The following is a 12,566-nucleotide window of genomic DNA, read 5'->3' as shown; positions in this document are numbered from 1 at the left end:
TTCAGTTGATGAGTTTTTGGGGGACAAGATGATGATGGTGTCTTCCACTGGCTTGATTGATGTTTGCTTTTGGGGATGTAAGAATAGCACCATGTCTTGTCACCAGTAATGACCTTGGAAAAAAGTCTTGGTCACTTCAGAGCTGTTCTTTCAAAGCATGACATGTTCCCACTTGATGCTCTATCTCCTGGTCGGTCAACACCCGGGGAACAAAATTCAAAGTGACGCTTCTCATTCCCAAATCGTCTGTTACAATTCACTAAACCGAGTTCCGAGAGTCCAGCAAACTTCCCCATCTCTTCAGTGGTCCATCATTGGTCTTTGAGTACAAATACATGAATTCTGTTGACATTATCATCCGTTCTGGAAGTTGATTGATGTCCAGAATGAGGTTAGTCATCAACTGATATTTCACCTTTACTGAAAAAGAAAACCACTCATACACTTGAGTTTTTCCCATAGTGCTGTCCGCTTAAGCTGTGTTCAACATCACAACACTTTCTGCAGCATTTTTCCCCACCAGGAAACAAAATCTCACAGCCACACGTTGTTCTCTTAAATCAGCCATCACAAAAAACAAGGTTTGAGTGAAACTGCTTTTAGGAAAAAAATTCACTGTGACCAGAAGAGAACCTTCTTAGGTGACACCACAGGGTTCACTAACTCAGCCAGAGCTTCTTGAGGCTCACCTAGTGAGAAAAATGTGTATTATGAAAGCTCCACCCAGGGGAGCTTTTTGCCTTTTTTTGTGTGTTGGTGGTGGTCGGGGTGGGGGTGGGGTGTCACCTAGTAGAGCAGAACTGCCCCAATAGGGTTTTCTAGGCAGTACTCTCTGTAGGGCAGATTGCCAGAGCATTTCCCTACAGTCTCTGATGGGTTCAAATCATGGCTCTTCCATTTAGCAGCCACTGGCCCACCTGCGCTCTAATTATACCAGGCAAGTGGGAAAAGGAACCACAACAAAAAGAGTAGAGTAGAAATCATCCAAATAAAGGCATTAATACAAAAATGTATGCTCTTTAGTGTTCTATAGAATTCATAATCAAGATGTAGCATGAATCTCAACTCACTGACATTGAGTCAGTGCTGACTCACAGCGACCCCCTGTGGGTTTCATAGACAGTTATTGTTGACGGGAGTAGAAAGCCAAGTCTTTCTCCCATAGAGATACTGGTGGTTTCAAACTATCTACAATATGGATCACAGCCCAATTTGTAGGCACTACACCGCATATGGCTCCTGATAACATGAATATTTATGTACAAATAAAGCATCAGCCATCTTAATAAACCAAACTGAAGGAGGTCCAAAGAAACAAAGGTAAAAACACAGATAAAATTTTAATATAATTCTATTAGTAACAGACAAGTTGAATGGTCAAAACAAAATGGAGGAAGTAGATCCAACCAACAAATTAATTAATTACATTTCCTAGATAGATATCAAATCATACACTGCAATAATAGAAAATGCACCTTCTCAAGTAGTCAGGACACTCTCTCCCAACTTTTTCATAATTGGGAACAAAGGAAACATTAGTAAATTTCTTGAAGTAGAAATATTATCATACACACTGTCACAAGGCAACAGGATGGGGAGGAGGGAGAGGAGGAAATAAGAAGCTGATAGCAAGGGCTCAAGTAGAAAGAAATGTTTTGAGAATGATGATGGCAACAAATGTACAAATGTGCTTGAGACAATGGATGCATGTATATATGGTGCTTAGAGTTGTATGAGCCCCTAATAAAATGACTTAAAACATTGAGGTTAAAGAATAATAAGGGAAAATGATAATACAAACACTATGGTGCATTTAAAGCAGTGATCCTATGAAAACCAGCACCTGTTTAAAGGTTTATCAATGGCAATACAAAAACTCAAAGAAATGGGTTAAGCTCTCAGATCAGCATACTAGAGAACAGAACGTTGCTGTTGGTTGCCTTTGGGTTGCCTCCATGTTAGGGTGACCTTAGGCATGCAGAGGAGGGTTTCCAGGGGCTGTGACTTTGGGGAAGGAGATTAGGACACACACATATATTGGGCTTTGACCTACCCATCTTTCAGTTAGTAGCTGACCTCTAAACTGTTATCAGCACCTGTGGCTCTCCTGAGACGCCTGGGGGTCAGGGGATGGGGGAAGGAGAGGACGGGAGCATCAATGCAACTCACAAGAAAGGAAGAGACTGCTACCGAAAGAATTTGGTCCATTGTAAAATGATACAAATGAGCATCCTTGGTTGTGTGAGATAAAATAACAGCATTTGTTGTGAAATGGGAAACTGTTCTTTTAATAATTTGTCATATGTTTTTATCCTTAGAACATCCTATCCACAGCCAGGCAAACTTTTCTGTAAGTGGACTAATGGCTCTCAGCCTCTCTCTGAGTGAGACATTATCGTGTGTGTGCCGCCTGGTGAAACAGTGGCCCTTTAAATCCAAGAGCATGTGACTAATGGCATGGTTCGAGGTATTTCCAGTTAATTGAGATAATAATATGCAATGGCTTTTAGGTGAAAGGACGCATTAGTCAAGGGGTTCAGGAGGACGTGCTTTCACCTGTGCTGTTTTTAGCTTCCTCCTCTGGTAAGAGCAGTGAGTCGGAATGCACCATTTCATATATGAGTGGGATTATCCAGGGCTGAGGTGGCAGCCGCATCAACGATAGTCCAGTGTAGTTATACATCACAGAGGGCGGTGTGAAGGCCGTACACGAACACAAGGAACATCAGGCAAGGGCGGGGTCAAAGAAGTCCGTAAATACCTGCTCTAGCACAAAGACTCCATCTGCTTCCCCTCTGAAAGACAAAATCCACCTGTGGGAATGCTCATAAAGAGCGTACTTTAGTTATGCTGGCCTTCGTGCAAGAACGTGGAGGAGAAATTGCAAGAAGGAAAGAAGGGAAGGTGAGAAAAAGAGGAGGCAAATGCAGGGGATGCAAACATTTACTGAGATTCTGCATGATGTCCATTCCTCTGATACAGGCAAATGCAGGGGATGCAAACATTTACTGAGATTCTGCATGATGTCCATTCCTCTGCTACGTGCAAATGCAGGGGATGCAAACATTTACTGAGATTCTGCATGATGTCCATTCCTCTGCTACGTGCAAATGCAGGGGATGCAAACTTTTACTGAGATTCTGCATGATGTCCATTCCTCTGCTACAGGCAAATGCAGGGGATGCAAACATTTACTGAGATTCTGCATGATGTCCATTCCTCTGCTACATGCAAATGCAGGGGATGAAAACATTTACTGAGATTCTGCATGATGTCCATTCCTCTGCTACAGGCAAATGCAGGGGATGCAAACATTTACTGAGATTCTGCATGATGTCCATTCCTCTGCTTCGTGCAAATGCAGGGGAAGCAAACATTTACTGAGATTCTGCATGATGTCCATTCCTCTGCTACGTGCAAATGCAGGGGATGCAAACATTTACTGAGATTCTGCATGATGTCCATTCCTCTGCTACAGGCAAATGCAGGGGATGCAAACATTTACTGAGATTCTGCATGATGTCCATTCCTCTGCTACCTGCAAATGCAGGGGATGCAAACATTTACTGAGATTCTGCATGATGTCCATTCCTCTGCTACGTGCAAATGCAGGGGATGCAAACATTTACTGAGATTCTGCATGATGTCCATTCCTCTGCTACATGCAAATGCAGGGGATGCAAACATTTACTGAGATTCTGCATGATGTCCATTCCTCTGCTACATGCAAATGCAGGGGATGCAAACATTTACTGAGATTCTGCATGATGTCCATTCCTCTGCTACAGGCAAATGCAGGGGATGCAAACATTTACTGAGATTCTGCATGATGTCCATTCCTCTGCTTCGTGCAAATGCAGGGGATGCAAACATTTACTGAGATTCTGCATGATGTCCATTCCTCTGCTACGTGCAAATGCAGGGGATGCAAACATTTACTGAGATTCTACATGATGTCCATTCCTCTGCTACATGCAAATGCAGGGGATGCAAACATTTACTGAGATTCTGCATGATGTCCATTCCTCTGCTTCGTGCAAATGCAGGGGATGCAAACATTTACTGAGATTCTGCATGATGTCCATTCCTCTGCTACGTGCAAATGCAGGGGATGCAAACATTTACTGAGATTCTGCATGATGTCCATTCCTCTGCTACAGGCAAATGCAGGGGATGCAAACATTTACTGAGATTCTGCATGATGTCCATTCCTCTGCTACGTGCAAATGCAGGGGATGCAAACATTTACTGAGATTCTGCATGATGTCCATTCCTCTGCTACGTGCAAATGCAGGGGATGCAAACATTTACTGAGATTCTGCATGATGTCCATTCCTCTGCTACGTGCAAATGCAGGGGATGCAAACATTTACTGAGATTCTGCATGATGTCCATTCCTCTGCTACAGGCAAATGCAGGGGATGTAAACATTTACTGAGATTCTGCATGATGTCCATTCCTCTGCTACGTGCAAATGCAGGGGATGCAAACATTTACTGAGATTCTGCATGATGTCCATTCCTCTGCTACGTGCAAATGCAGGGGATGCAAACATTTACTGAGATTCTGCATGATGTCCATTCCTCTGCTACAGGCAAATGCAGGGGATGCAAACATTTACTGAGATTCTGCATGATGTCCATTCCTCTGCTACATGCAAATGCAGGGGATGCAAACATTTACTGAGATTCTGCATGATGTCCATTCCTCTGCTACGTGCAAATGCAGGGGATGCAAACATTTACTGAGATTCTGCATGATGTCCATTCCTCTGCTACAGGCAAATGCACGGGATGCAAACATTTACTGAGATTCTGCATGATGTCCATTCCTCTGCTACATGCAAATGCAGGGGATGCAAACATTTACTGAGATTCTGCATGATGTCCATTCCTCTGCTTCGTGCAAATGCAGGGGATGCAAACATTTACTGAGATTCTGCATGATGTCCATTCCTCTGCTACGTGCAAATGCAGGGGATGCAAACATTTACTGAGATTCTGCTTGATGTCCATTCCTCTGCTACGTGCAAATGCAGGGGATGCAAACTTTTACTGAGATTCTGCATGATGTCCATTCCTCTGCTACATGCAAATGCAGGGGATGCAAACATTTACTGAGATTCTGCATGATGTCCATTCCTCTGCTACAGGCAAATGCAGGGGATGCAAACATTTACTGAGATTCTACATGATGTCCATTCCTCTGCTACGGGCAAATGCAGGGGATGCAAACATTTACTGAGATTCTGCATGATGTCCATTCCTCTGCTATGTGCAAATGCAGGGGATGCAAACATTTACTGAGATTCTGCATGATGTCCATTCCTCTGCTACGTGCAAATGCAGGGGATGCAAACATTTACTGAGATTCTGCATGATGTCCACTCCTCTGCTACGTGCAAATGCAGGGGATGCAAACATTTACTGAGATTCTGCATGATGTCCATTCCTCTGCTACGTGCAAATGCAGGGGATGCAAACATTTACTGAGATTCTGCATGATGTCCATTCCTCTGCTACGTGCAAATGCAGGGGATGCAAACATTTACTGAGATTCTGCATGATGTCCATTCCTCTGCTACAGGCAAATGCAGGGGATGCAAACATTTACTGAGATTCTGCATGATGTCCATTCCTCTGCTACATGCAAATGCAGGGGATGCAAACATTTACTGAGATTCTGCATGATGTCCATTCCTCTGCTACGTGCAAATGCAGGGGATGCAAACATTTACTGAGATTCTGCATGATGTCCATTCCTCTGCTACAGGCAAATGCAGGGGATGCAAACATTTACTGAGATTCTGCATGATGTCCATTCCTCTGCTACATGCAAATGCAGGGGATGCAAACATTTACTGAGATTCTGCATGATGTCCATTCCTCTGCTTCGTGCAAATGCAGGGGATGCAAACATTTACTGAGATTCTGCATGATGTCCATTCCTCTGCTACGTGCAAATGCAGGGGATGCAAACATTTACTGAGATTCTGCTTGATGTCCATTCCTCTGCTACGTGCAAATGCAGGGGATGCAAACTTTTACTGAGATTCTGCATGATGTCCATTCCTCTGCTACATGCAAATGCAGGGGATGCAAACATTTACTGAGATTCTGCATGATGTCCATTCCTCTGCTACAGGCAAATGCAGGGGATGCAAACATTTACTGAGATTCTACATGATGTCCATTCCTCTGCTACGGGCAAATGGAGGGGATGCAAACATTTACTGAGATTCTGCATGATGTCCATTCCTCTGCTACGTGCAAATGCAGGGGATGCAAACATTTACTGAGATTCTGCATGATGTCCATTCCTCTGCTACGTGCAAATGCAGGGGATGCAAACATTTACTGAGATTCTGCATGATGTCCATTCCTCTGCTACAGGCAAATGCAGGGGATGCAAACATTTACTGAGATTCTACATGATGTCCATTCCTCTGCTACGGGCAAATGCAGGGGATGCAAACATTTACTGAGATTCTGCATGATGTCCATTCCTCTGCTACGTGCAAATGCAGGGGATGCAAACATTTACTGAGATTCTGCATGATGTCCAATACTCTGCTACGTGCAAATGCAGGGGATGCAAACATTTACTGAGATTCTACATGATGTCCATTCCTCTGCTACAGGCAAATGCAGGGGATGCAAACATTTACTGAGATTCTGCATGATGTCCATTCCTCTGCTACGTGCAAATGCAGGGGATGCAAACACTTACTGAGATTCTGCATGATGTCCATTCCTCTGCTACGTGCAAATGCAGGGGATGCAAACATTTACTGAGATTCTGCATGATGTCCATTCCTCTGCTACATGCAAATGCAGGGGATGCAAACATTTACTGAGATTCTGCATGATGTCCATTCCTCTGCTACATGCAAATGCAGGGGATGCAAACATTTACTGAGATTCTGCATGATGTCCATTCCTCTGCTACATGCAAATGCAGGGGATGCAAACATTTACTGAGATTCTGCATGATGTCCATTCCTCTGCTACAGGCAAATGCAGGGGATGCAAAAATTTACTGAGATTCTGCATGATGTCCATTCCTCTGCGACGTGCAAATGCAGGGGATGCAAACACTTACTGAGATTCTGCATGATGTCCATTCCTCTGCTACATGCAAATGCAGGGGATGCAAACATTTACTGAGATTCTGTACGATGTCCATTCCTCTGCTACATGCAAATGCAGGGGATGCAAACATTTACTGAGATTCTGCATGATGTCCATTCCTCTGCTACATGCAAATGCAGGGGATGCAAACATTTACTGAGATTCTGCATGATGTCCATTCCTCTGCTACATGCAAATGCAGGGGATGCAAACATTTACTGAGATTCTGCATGATGTCCATTCCTCTGCTACAGGCAAATGCAGGGGATGCAAACATTTACTGAGATTCTGCATGATGTCCATTCCTCTGCTACATGCAAATGCAGGGGATGCAAACATTTACTGAGATTCTGTATGATGTCCATTCCTCTGCTACATGCAAATGCAGGGGATGCAAACATTTACTGAGATTCTGCATGATGTCCATTCCTCTGCTACAGGCAAATGGAGGGGATGCAAAAATTTACTGAGATTCTGCATGATGTCCATTCCTCTGCTACGTGCAAATGCAGGGGATGCAAACATTTACTGAGATTCTGCATGATGTCCATTCCTGTGCTACAGGCAAATGCAGGGGATGCAAACATTTACTGAGATTCTGCATGATGTCCATTCCTCTGCTACGTGCAAATGCAGGGGATGCAAACATTTACTGAGATTCTGCATGATGTCCATTCCTCTGCTACGTGCAAATGCAGGGGATGCAAACATTTACTGAAATTCTGCATGATGTCCATTCCTCTGCTACGTGCAAATGCAGGGGATGCAAACATTTACTGAGATTCTGCATGATGTCCATTCCTCTGCTTCGTGCAAATGCAGGGGATGCAAACATTTACTGAGATTCTGCATGATGTCCATTCCTCTGCTACGTGCAAATGCAGGGGATGCAAACATTTACTGAGATTCTGCATGATGTCCATTCCTCTGCTACGTGCAAATGCAGGGGATGCAAACATTTACTGAGATTCTGCATGATGTCCATTCCTCTGCTACGTGCAAATGCAGGGGATGCAAACATTTACTGAGATTCTGCATGATGTCCATTCCTCTGCTACGTGCAAATGCAGGGGATGCAAACATTTACTGAGATTCTGCATGATGTCCATTCCTCTGCTACAGGCAAATGCAGGGGATGCAAACATTTACTGAGATTCTGCATGATGTCCATTCCTCTGCTACAGGCAAATGCAGGGGATGCAAACATTTACTGAGATTCTGCATGATGTCCATTCCTCTGCTTCGTGCAAATGCAGGGGATGCAAACATTTACTGAGATTCTGCATGATGTCCATTCCTCTGCTACGTGCAAATGCAGGGGATGCAAACACTTACTGAGATTCTGCATGATGTCCATTCCTCTGCTACATGCAAATGCAGGGGATGCAAACATTTACTGAGATTCTGCATGATGTCCATTCCTCTGCTTCGTGCAAATGCAGGGGATGCAAACATTTACTGAGATTCTGCATGATGTCCATTCCTCTGCTACGTGCAAATGCAGGGGATGCAAACATTTACTGAGATTCTGCATGATGTCCATTCCTCTGCTACGTGCAAATGCAGGGGATGCAAACATTTACTGAGATTCTGCATGATGTCCATTCCTCTGCTACGTGCAAATGCAGGGGATGCAAACATTTACTGAGATTCTGCATGATGTCCATTCCTCTGCTACGTGCAAATGCAGGGGATGCAAACATTTACTGAGATTCTGCATGATGTCCATTCCTCTGCTACAGGCAAATGCAGGGGATGCAAACATTTACTGAGATTCTGCATGATGTCCATTCCTCTGCTTCGTGCAAATGCAGGGGATGCAAACATTTACTGAGATTCTGCATGATGTCCATTCCTCTGCTACGTGCAAATGCAGGGGATGCAAACACTTACTGAGATTCTGCATGATGTCCATTCCTCTGCTACATGCAAATGCAGGGGATGCAAACATTTACTGAGATTCTGCATGATGTCCATTCCTCTGCTTCGTGCAAATGCAGGGGATGCAAACATTTACTGAGATTCTGCATGATGTCCATTCCTCTGCTACGTGCAAATGCAGGTGATGCAAACATTTACTGAGATTCTGCATGATGTCCATTCCTCTGCTACATGCTTTTGCACCTGCCATCTTATTTCACATCCTAGGGTGAGATAGTTTGGATTTCCTCCGCGTCTTCTCTGGTGAGGAGCTGAGAGTTTGAAAGGCTGATCCCCACTGTAAGTGATTGTGGGGCAATGTGAATTCCTAGTTTTCTGAATTCGCAGAAAAATGTTCTTATCACAACTCTGTTTATATTCTTTTCTTCTCCACTCCATAACTATTTAATAACTTCCAGTATGACAGGTACAAAAAATGAAGCGATGAACAAGATAGACAAACATACATTCTAGCGGAGGAGATAGAAATGAAACAGATGTGTAAATAAGAGAAGTGTCAGGTCATGATAGATAATTTAAAAATAATGAAACCAGGGGGATATGAGTAATTGGGTCACTCCACTAAATAGCTAGGACAGATCTTCAAGGAGGCAACATCAGCTCAAGAAAAGGACCAAAGAAGTAGTGGTTTAAGTGAATTTAAAGAGCAGGAAGAAGATTAGAGACTCTAGGACAGCAGTTCTCAACCTGAGGGTCACGACCCCTTTAGGGGTCAAACAAACCTTTCACGGTGGTCACCGTAGACCATCGGAAATACACATATTTCTGATGGCATTAGGAGCCAGACACCACTCTTCTGTCTCCAAGCAGACAAGCAGATATGCCCACATACAAGTACCCAGCATGAAAACTGTTACCCATGCTACACCATGCTTCAAGACAAAATTCATTTATTTGTCATTAGAAATAAGTATTTCACAATATATAATAACATATTGTTTTGTGATTAATCATTATGCTTTAATGATGTTCAATATGTAATAATGAAAATACATCCTGCATTTCAGATATTTACATAACGATTCATAACAATAGTAAAATTATAGTTATGAAGTAGCAACAAAAGTAATTTTATGGTGGGGGTCACCACAAGCTGAGGACCTGTATGAAAGGGTCGCAGCATTAGCAAGGTTAGGAACCACTGCTCTAGGGTGTAGGAAACAAAAAAAGGGTGGTCTTGAGAGGTGAATGTTAGTAGGAGCCTGGTTGTGTGGGAATTGGCAGATAGGAGTACGGAGTTTAGGTTCTGGATTGTAAGCTGAAGATGAATGGGACAAGATTTATGTTTCACAACATGCTCAGCAAGAGTGAGGAAACGGCTGATGCCAAGGCTGCAGTTCTCACGTCCTGCCGATGTCTCCAACCAAAAGGAGCAACGAGCATAGGAAAAGAAAATTAATAAGCATGGGCTCTATTTTTAACAGACAGATGAGCAAAACTTGGAAATGTTTTCCACAACCCAAAGTTATGGGAAGGGAAAACAGAATGGAAAACAAATCTCATAGATATACAGTTCTTTGATGGGTTAAATCTTATCCTAAAAATCACACAACAAATGTCCATTCAAAAAGACTAAGCATCATCTTAAGGAATCAATGATGGAAACAGCCTCGGGTGAGCACTATGAGGAAAGAGAATTCAGGAAATACACTGCAGTGAAAACATCTAAAACTTTCCTTGGCAGGAAAAGTATCTGAAACCCCAGAAATCATGGGGCTAGAGGGAGGAAACCATCCTGAACCAGAGTGAGAGAGAGGAAGCTGGCAATAGAGAGAGAATTCATAAGTCTTTCTTAATGACAGATCAGACAGCCTAACTTACTTAACCATGGAAATGAACGTAACCATGAATTGGTTAATACAATCGGTTTAAAAACTGATCACCTGATCTCCAAATGTGGTGGGATCGACAAGAGAACCATCAAAATATCGAGAAGAAAGCTGCTGAGATGGGGAAGGGCTCCTTCAAGTCTGCCTGGGTCTTGGATAAGCTGAAAGCCGAACGGGAGCGTGGCATCGCCATTGATATTTCCCTGTGGAAATTTGAGACCAGCAAGTACTATGTGACCATCATCGATGCCCCCGGACACAGAGACTTCATTAAAAACATGATTACAGGAACATCGCAGGCTGACTGTGCTGTCCTCATCGTTGCTGCTGGTGTGGGTGAATTTGAAGCTAGTATCTCCAAGAATGGGCAGACCCATGAGCATGCCCTTCTGGCTTACACACTGGATATGCAAGAGTTCATTGCTGGTGTTAACAAAATGGATTCTACTGAGCCACCCTACAGCCAGAAGAGATACGAGGAAATACTTAAGAAAGTCAGCACCTACAGTAAGAAAGTTGGCTACAACCCTGACACAGTAGCATTTGTGCCAATTTCTGGTTGGAATGGTGGCAACATGCTGGAACCAAGTGCTAATATGCCTTGGTCCAAGGAGTGGAAGGTTACCCGTAAGGATGGCAATGCCAGTGGGACCACACTACTTGAAGCTCTGGATTGCATCCTGCCACCCACCCGCCCAACTGACAAGCCCCTGCACCTGCCTCTCCAGTCTACAAGATTGGTGGTCTCGGTGCTGTCCTGTGGGCAGAGTGGAAACTGGGGTCCTGAAACCTGGCATGGTGGTCACCTTTGTGCCAGTCAATGTTACACTGAAGCGAAGTCTGTTGAAATGCACCAGGAAGCTTTGAGTGAAGCTCTGCCTGGGGACAATGTAGGCTTCCATGTCAAGAACGACTCCGTCAAAGATGTTCGCAGTGGTGATGTGGCTGATGACAGCAAAAATGACCCACCGATGGAAGCAGCTGGCTTCACTGCTCAGGTGATCATCTGGAACCATCCAGGGCAGTTCAGTGCTGGACACGCACCTGTGCTGCATTGTCACACTGCACACATTGCTTGCAAGTTTGCTGAGCTCCAAGAGAAGACTGATCGCTGTTCTGGCAAGAAGTTGGAAGATGGCCCCAAATTCTTGAAGTCTGGTGATGCTGCCATTGTTGATATGGTGCCTGGCAAGCCCTGTGTGTGGAGAGCTTCTCTGACTATCCTCCTCTGGGTTGTTTTGCTGTCCGAGACAGGAGACAAACAGTTGCTGTGGGTGTCATCAAGGCAGTGGACAAAAAGGCTGCTGGAGCTGGCAAGGTCACCAAGTCTGCCCAGAAGGCTCAGAAGGCTAAATGAATATTACCCATCACACGTGCCACTCCAGTATTAATCAGGGGTGGAAGAACGGTCTCAGCACTGTTTGTCTCAATGGCCATTTAAGTTTCATAGTGAAAGACTGGTTGATGGTAACAGTGCATCGTAAACCTTTCCGAAGGAAAATGATGCTTGTGGACCAGATGTTTCTTTTTTGTGTGGCCATTTCAAGTTATTAGTTTTTAAAATCAGTTCTTTCTAAAAGGAAAACAACTTGACCAAAAATTTGTCACAGGATTTTGAGACCCATTAAAACAAAGTTTAATAAGAAAAGAAAAAAAACAGATGAAA

The 12,566-nt window shown here is 43.8% G+C and overlaps 1 pseudogene; it reads left to right on the top strand.

Annotated features, from left to right (window-relative positions):
• Window positions 1-2,847: 2,847 nt before the first annotated feature.
• LOC142456011 (elongation factor 1-alpha 1 pseudogene) lies at window positions 2,848-12,316 on the top strand (annotated as a pseudogene).
• Window positions 12,317-12,566: the final 250 nt, after the last annotated feature.

The sequence above is a fragment of the Tenrec ecaudatus genome, chromosome 9, assembly GCF_050624435.1.
Source record: "Tenrec ecaudatus isolate mTenEca1 chromosome 9, mTenEca1.hap1, whole genome shotgun sequence".
NCBI classification, from domain to species: Eukaryota; Metazoa; Chordata; class Mammalia; order Afrosoricida; family Tenrecidae; genus Tenrec; species Tenrec ecaudatus.
The sequence above is the reverse complement of the archived record's forward strand: the minus strand, read 5'-3'. Positions and strand labels throughout refer to the sequence as shown.